The 7,500-nt window shown below is 41.1% G+C and overlaps 1 non-coding gene across 1 annotated transcript; it reads right to left on the minus strand.

The window, feature by feature from the left end:
- Nucleotides 1-4,156: 4,156 nt before the first annotated feature.
- On the minus strand, nt 4,157-4,228 carry Trnae-uuc. Its single transcript has one exon. It is a non-coding gene; the product is annotated as a tRNA-Glu (tRNA).
- Between the last annotated feature and the right edge of the window lie 3,272 nt (nt 4,229-7,500).

The following is a 7,500-nucleotide window of genomic DNA, read 5'->3' on the forward strand; positions in this document are numbered from 1 at the left end:
ACCACCACCACCACCACTACTACCACTACTGCTACTGCCACTGCTGCTGCTGCTGCTGCTACTGCTGCCACCACCACCACCACCACCACCACCCACCACCACCACCACTACTGCTACTGCTGCTGCTACCACTACTGCTGCTACTGCTGCTACTACTACTACACACACACACACACACACACACACACACACACACTGCTGGGTTTATTTTAATCTATGAATTTAGCAAACATGTGTGTGTGTGTGTGTGTGTGTGTGTGTGTGTGTGTGTGTGTGTGTGTGTGTGTGTGTGTGTGTGTGTGTGTGTGTGTGTGTGTGTGTGTGTGTGTGTGTGTGTGTGTGTGTGTGTGTGTGTGTGTGTGTGTGTGTGAGTGTGCGTGGCAGTCATCGACCCCGGACAGAGGAGGAAAGGCTCTGCGTGGGGAGAAAGGCCGGAGAAAAGGGAGGAGAAAAGGGAGGGAAAAAGGAAGGAAAGAGAGGGAAGAGAGGAACTATATATGTGATGGAAGGAAGGAGGGACGGAAAGAGGGAGGGAAGGGAGGAGGGAAGGAGGGAGGGAAGTAACGATAGGGAAGAAATTAGGGTGGAGAGAGAGAGAGAGAGAGAGAGAGAGAGAGAGAGAGAGAGAGAGAGAGAGAGAGAGAGAGAGAGAGAAAGTAGTGGTATCTCAGGCTCTTCATTCTCTTTTTCTTTTCACCACACATCATCTGTCCTTGCTCTCTCTCTCTCTCTCTCTCTCTCTCTCTCTCTCTCTCTCTCTCTCTCTCTCTCTCTCTCTCTCTCTCTCTCTCTCTCTCTCTCTCTCTCTCTCTCTCTCTCTCTCTCTCTCTCTCATCACTACCCTCTCTCTCTCTCTCTCTCTCTCTCTCTCTCTCTCTCTCTCTCTCTCTCTCTCTCTCTCTCTCTCTCTCTCTCTCTCTCTTCCCATCCCCCGTGTTATCAGTAAACCCTCATTCACTCATTCCCTCCCTCACTCGCTCTCACTCATTTTCTCCTCCCTATGTACTCTATGACCATTACCCTTCCCTGTCTCCCCTCACCTTTTCCCTCCTCTCACTCCTACACACTCCCCTTTCCTATTTTCTCCCCTTTAAATTTTCTCTCCCTTCACCTCCACAAATTAGTTTCCCACACCCCTCCCTCCCCGCATCTCCCCTCACTTCCCCTCACCTCCCCTCGTGTGGGCGTGGTCACCCTCATCGTCTATACCTGCTAAGCTATTCTTGGTGTGTGTGTGTGTGTGTGTGTGTGTGTGTGTGTGTGTGTGTGTGTGTGTGTGTGTGTGTGTGTGTGTGTGTGTGTGTGTGTGTGCGGCTTTCCTGGACTGAGAGAAAGAAGGAAGGAAACGATGAGAGAAGGGTAGTGGTAGTAGTTGTGGTGGTGGTAGTAGTAGTAGTAGTAGTAGTAGTAGTAGTAGTAGTAGTAGTAGTAGTAGTAGTAGTAGTAGTAGTAGTAGTAGTAGTAATAGTAGTAGTAGCAGTAGTAGTAGATGAGAGAGGAGGAGGAGGAGGAGGAGGAGGAGGAGGAGGAGGAGGAGGAGGAGGAGGAGGAGGAGGAGGAGGAGGAGGAGGAGGAGGAGGAGGAGGAGGAGGAGGAGGAGGAGGAGGAGGAGGAGGAGGAGGAGGAGGAGGAGGAGGAGGAGGAGGAGGAGGAGGAGGAGGAGGAGGAGGAGGAGGAGGAGGAGGAGGAGGAATACAAAGGAATACAAGGAAAGCCAAACAGCAACAGACCTGTTGGTCCTTTCGAGGCTGTTTGGTAACTACTTCTAACTGGCTACAGATAAGAGAGACAGGACAGTACAGGAGAAGGCTCCTCCCCACCCACCACTCCCTCCAGCTTTCGCTGGCATGGAAAATAGCTTGGAAAAGTACCATGCAGTATGGAAAAACTGACATGGAATTTTCACAGGAAAGGATGAAAGGAGATTCTATTATTCACCCTACGGTGAACTCTACATATCTATCTATAAGAAGTTTACACATAATAATTGACTTACTAGTATAATGTTTAATTATTCAGGAGGAGGAGGAGGAGGAGGAGGAGGAGGAGGAGGAAAATGAAAAAATGGGAATGAAAAGGAGAATGAGGATGAGGAACAGAGAGAGAGAGAGAGAGAGAGAGAGAGAGAGAGAGAGAGAGAGAGAGAGAGAGAGAGAGAGAGAGAGAGAGAGAGAGAGAGAGAGAGAGAGAGAGAGAGAGAGAGATGAATGAGTGATGGGAGGGGGGGGTAGGGGAACACGCCAGAGCAGATGTACATACATACATACAGACAGACAGAGAAGTAAAGTTTTGGTTGTGTGAATGAAACACTTGTCACTTTTACTTGTTTTTTTTGTAATTTGTAGCTTTTTTTTTCCCTTTTTTTAAGTATTTTTTTCAGTAATCTTTTAAGTAAGTAAAACACACACACACACACACACACACACACACACACACACACACACACACACACACACACACACACACACACACACACACACACACACACACACACAAGAGTAATGGTGGTGGTTGTGGCGATGGTGGTAGTGGTAGTAATGGTGGTAGTAGTGGTGGTGATGGTGGTGGTAGCAACAGTGGTGGTGGTCGTGGTGGTGGTGATAGTGAGAGTGGTGATGGTAGTGCTAGTGGTGGTGGTGATGGTGGTGGTGGTGGTGGTAGTGAAGGTGGTCGCAGAATTGCAGGTGTGTTTCAGCACAGGTGTGTGTGTGTGTGTGTGTGTGTGTGTGTGTGTGTGTGTGTGTGTGTGTGTGTGTGTGTGTGTGTGTGTGTGTGTGTGTGTGTGTGTGTGTGTGTGTTAGCGGTTCTGACCTCTCTGTTCGTTTCTCTCTCTCTCTCTCTCTCTCTCTCTCTCTCTCTCTCTCTCTCTCTCTCTCTCTCTCCTCTCCTCCTCCTCCTCCTCCTCCTCCTCCTCCTCCTCCTCCTCCTCCTCCTCCTCCTCCTCCTCCTCCTCCTCCTCCTCCTATGTTCAGAGAGAGAGAGAGAGAGAGAGAGAGAGAGAGAGAGAGAGAGAGAGAGAGAGAGAGAGAGAAATCGGCCTCAGGGTTCCGCAGAGTGAGTCTCTCTCTCTCTCTCTCTCTCTCTCTCTCTCTCTCTCTCTCTCTCTCTCTCTCTCTCTCTCTCTCTCTCTCTCTCTCTCTCTCTCTCTCTCTCTCTCTCTCTCTCTCTCTCTCTCTCTCTCTCTCTCTCTCTCTCTCTCTCTCTCTCTCTCTCTCTCTCTCTCTCTCTCTCTCTCTCTCTCTCTCTCTCTCTCTCTCTCTCTCTCTCTCTCTCTCTCTCTCTCTCTCTCTTTCTTATGGATCGTTATTTGTCTTGTCTGAATTTCTTACACCACTTTTACCACTTACTGAGGATTGAGAAGAGAATGATGAAGAAAAACTGAAAGGAATACACAAAGGAAGCCCAAACAACAGCTGACTCCGAGGTCCTCACTGGGCTGCGTGGTTAACTGCTCTACTCTAACAATCAGGGAAAATAGTAAAGGACAGTACAGAAGGCTCCTCCTCACACCCGCCCATCCCTCACTCTGAAACTGGCAGTGTTCTGTAGGGGTAAACAACATGGGGTTTATGAGGGAGATTATAATGTCGTCTTCTGCCATTTCTAACCTACATACAATCCTAATATTACTGCTGGTGTCATCTGATGGGGCGCTTCCTCTACCATAAATTTGAGTAGTTTCAGAGTAAAACGACAAGTAGTAGTAGTAGTAGTAGTAGTAGTAGTAGTAGTAGTAGGAGTAGTAGTGGTGGTGGTGGTGGTGGTGGTGGTGGTAATAGTAGTAGTAGTAGTAGTAGTAGTAGTAGTAGTAGTAGTGGTGGTGGTGGTGGTAGTAGTAGTAGTAGTAGTAGTAGTAGTAGTAGTAACATTAGCAATAGCAGTAGCAGTAGCAGTAGCAAAAGTAGCAGTAGTAGTAGTAGTAACAATAATTGTTATTATAATGATAAGAGTAATAACAATAAAAATAATAATAGTAATAATAATAGTAATAGTAATAATAACAATTGCAACAGAGGGGAAAAAAGACCGATGAACGATTACAAAAGCATTAAAAAGAATAAGAAAGAAATACAAAGGACACTCACACAGTACTCATTGTGTCCCCACGTGACTCTTGGCGACCAATTCCGCCCAACTACACCTGATAAAACTGTGTTTCCCATGCCGGGAATCGAACCCGGGCCTCCTGGGTGAAAGCCAGGTATCCTAGCCACTAGACCACATGGGAAGGTGTCAGTTCAGGAGGAGGAGGAGGAGGAGGAGGAGGAGAAGAAGGAGAAGGAGAAGGAGGAGGAGGAGGAGGAGGAGAAGGAGGAGGAGGAGGAAGAGGAGGAGGAGGAGGAGGAAGAAAAGAAAGAATTGGAACAAAAATAAAAAAGAGGATTAGGCAAGAAAGAACACGATAAGCAAAATGATAGACAATAATAATAATAATAATAATAATAATAATAATAATAATAATAATAATAATAATAATAATAATAATAATAATAATAATAATAATAATAATAATAATAATAATAATAATGATAATGATAATGATAATGATAATAATAATGATAATAATAATAATAATAATAATAATAATAATAATAATAATAATGGTAATGAGGAGGAGGAGGAGGAGGAGGAGGAGGAGGAGGTGGAGGAGGAAGGGATGTAGGGAAGTTAGAACGGTAAGGATGGAAACGTTGAAAATAAGATAAAGAATGAAGAGAGAGAGGCGAAGGAAGATGGAATTGGGAGGAACAATAAGAAGGGAAGAAAACAAAGAAGGAAGAATTTGGAAGGAAAAGGAAGAAGGAAAAAGAGAGGAGGAGGAGGGAAGATATAAGGAGAGGAGGATAGAACAAAAGGAGGAAGGAATTGAGGATGTGGAGGTGAAGGAAAAAGAGAATGAGAAGAAGAAAGAGATAAGGAGGAGAGGAAAGGATGAAGGAAGAGAAGGGGGAGAAGACAAGTAGAAAAGGCTCTTCTCCTCCTCCTCCTCCTTCTCCTCCTCCTCCTTTTTCCTGCAGTATGGAAATATGCAATTCTAAAGAAGGGTGATATAAACGACCCAAATAACTACCGGCCCATTTCTCTTCTTCCAGTGCTCTCCAAAGTGCTTGAAAAAGTAGTTTGATTTCAGTTGATTCACCATCTAGAATGTAATCACTTACTGAGTAATACCCAACATGGTTTCTGACCAAAGCTGTCTACTACCTCTGCTCTTTTAACTCTTACGAAAAAATTATATTCCAACATGGATAATAAAAAAGTCTCCCTTGTCTCCCTCTGCGATTTATCAAAGGCCTGTGACAGCGTTAGCCACGATGTTTTACTAAAAAAATGCCTTAAATGCAATGTCGATTCATTTTGGTTTGAGAGTTACCTTGGCAACAGAATTCAATCAGTTCGAATTAATGGCATCATGTCCGATAAGACAAGTATTTCATGCAGAGTGCCTCAGGGGTCTGTTCTTGGCCCTATTCTCTTTAATATCTATGTCAATGACCTTGCATCATTCCTCCCTAACTGCGACGTCATTCAGTGCGCAGATGACACTCAAATCATTCTTTCAAACAATATCAATAACTTAAAAGACCTTATACAAAAAGCTGAAGACACTCTCTAATTAGCTCAATTGTATTTTAATGCAAATGGTCTAATGCTTAATGGTAAAAAAACTCAATGCATTTTCGTAGGAACTAGGAGGTTTTTATCAATGATTCACCCGACACCTACCTGATGGTGGAAGACAATGTTATCACTCCCAGCACATCAGTCAAGAACTTAGACATATTCTTTGATAACCACCTGTTGTTCGACTCACATATCACTGAGTTGATAAAAAAAAAAAAAAAGCAATTGGAATCATTATGTTCATTAACAGAACGAAAGACAATTTCAATAAATTAACAAGAATAATGGTGGTACAATCTTTAGTTTTAAGTATTTTAAACTACGGCATAAGCATCTGGGGAGCTGCCAACATCACCCAAGTAAAACGGGTACAAATCATTCAAAATTTTGCAGCCAAAGTGGGTCTCGGTGGCGCTGCAAAGAGTGGCCACGTTACTCCCTTCTTAAAGGAATGGAAACGGCTGAAAATAAATCACCAGTATGAGTTGGAGATCTTAACACTCACATATAGGATAATCAAGCATGACCTTCCTGATTGGTTGCTCCCACTAGCCTGTGTTGGTGACAGTCGCAGTGCCCACGTCAACACCAGGCACCTAGTCACCTACACGCACCCGGCTGTCACACTTGCCTTGCCACCAAGTCTTTCCAAGTGACTGCTCCTTCACTTTGGAATAGCCTGCCCCCTCTTGTACAACACGCCCCGCCCCTGTTCACCTTTAAATCACGTCTTAAACAGTTCTTACTTAATAAGCAATTTCTCTAGTCGTCTATATATCTATTTCATTATTTTTAGGTTTTTATCTCATTTTGATTGTAGTTATTTTACTTCTGACCGTGATAGGCTTTGTCTTGTCACTTTTTATGTTTGTTTTTCTTGGCTCACCATTGTTGCATTGTGTTTTATCTTTTATTTGACTCAACACTGTTGCATTGTGTGTCTCTTCTGTATGTTAATGTAGGTATGGCAAAACTTCACTGGCCATATTGTATGACTCATGTAAAAGCTTTTAATGACCATAAGTTATATGTTAAGAATAACCATTGTAATAATGGAAATGAATAAATTCTTAAATTCTTCTTAAATTCCTCCTCCTCCTCCTCCTCCTCCTCCTCCTCCTCCTCCTCCTCCTCCTCCTCCTCCTTCTCGTACTCCTTTAAAGTTGCTGAATTTCCTTCTCCATCATCCCTTTCTTACTCTTGCTCTCTCATGTTGCTTCTTCCTCTTCTTCTTCTTCTTCTTCTTCTTCTTCTTGTTCTTGTTCTTCTTCTTCTTGTTCTTCTTGTTCTTCTTGTTCTTGTTGTTGTTGTTGTTGTTGTTGTTGTTGTTGTTGTTGTTGTTGTTGTTGTTGTTGTTCTTCTTCTTCTTCTTCTTCTCATTATTATTATTATTATTATTATCATTATTATTATTATCATTATTATTATTATCATTATTATTATTATTATCATTATTATTATTACTGTTCTTGTTATTATTATTATTATTATTATTATTATTATTATTATTATTATTATTATTATTATTATTATTATTATTATTATTATTATTATTATTATTATTATTATTATTATTATTATTATTATTATTATTATTATTATTATTATTATTATTATTATTATTATTATTATTATTATCATTATTAATGTTATTATCATCATTTTTATTTTATTATTATTATTAATATTATTATCATTGTTATTATTAACTTTATTGTTATCATTATTATTGTTATTTATTTATTTTTTATTTATTTTTTATTATCATTATCATTATTATTATAATCATTATATTATTATTATTATTATTATTATTATTATTATTATTATTATTATTATTATTATTATTATTATTATTATTATTATTATTATTAT

The sequence above is a fragment of the Portunus trituberculatus genome, chromosome 38 (assembly GCF_017591435.1).
Source record: "Portunus trituberculatus isolate SZX2019 chromosome 38, ASM1759143v1, whole genome shotgun sequence".
NCBI lineage: Eukaryota > Metazoa > Arthropoda > Malacostraca > Decapoda > Portunidae > Portunus > Portunus trituberculatus.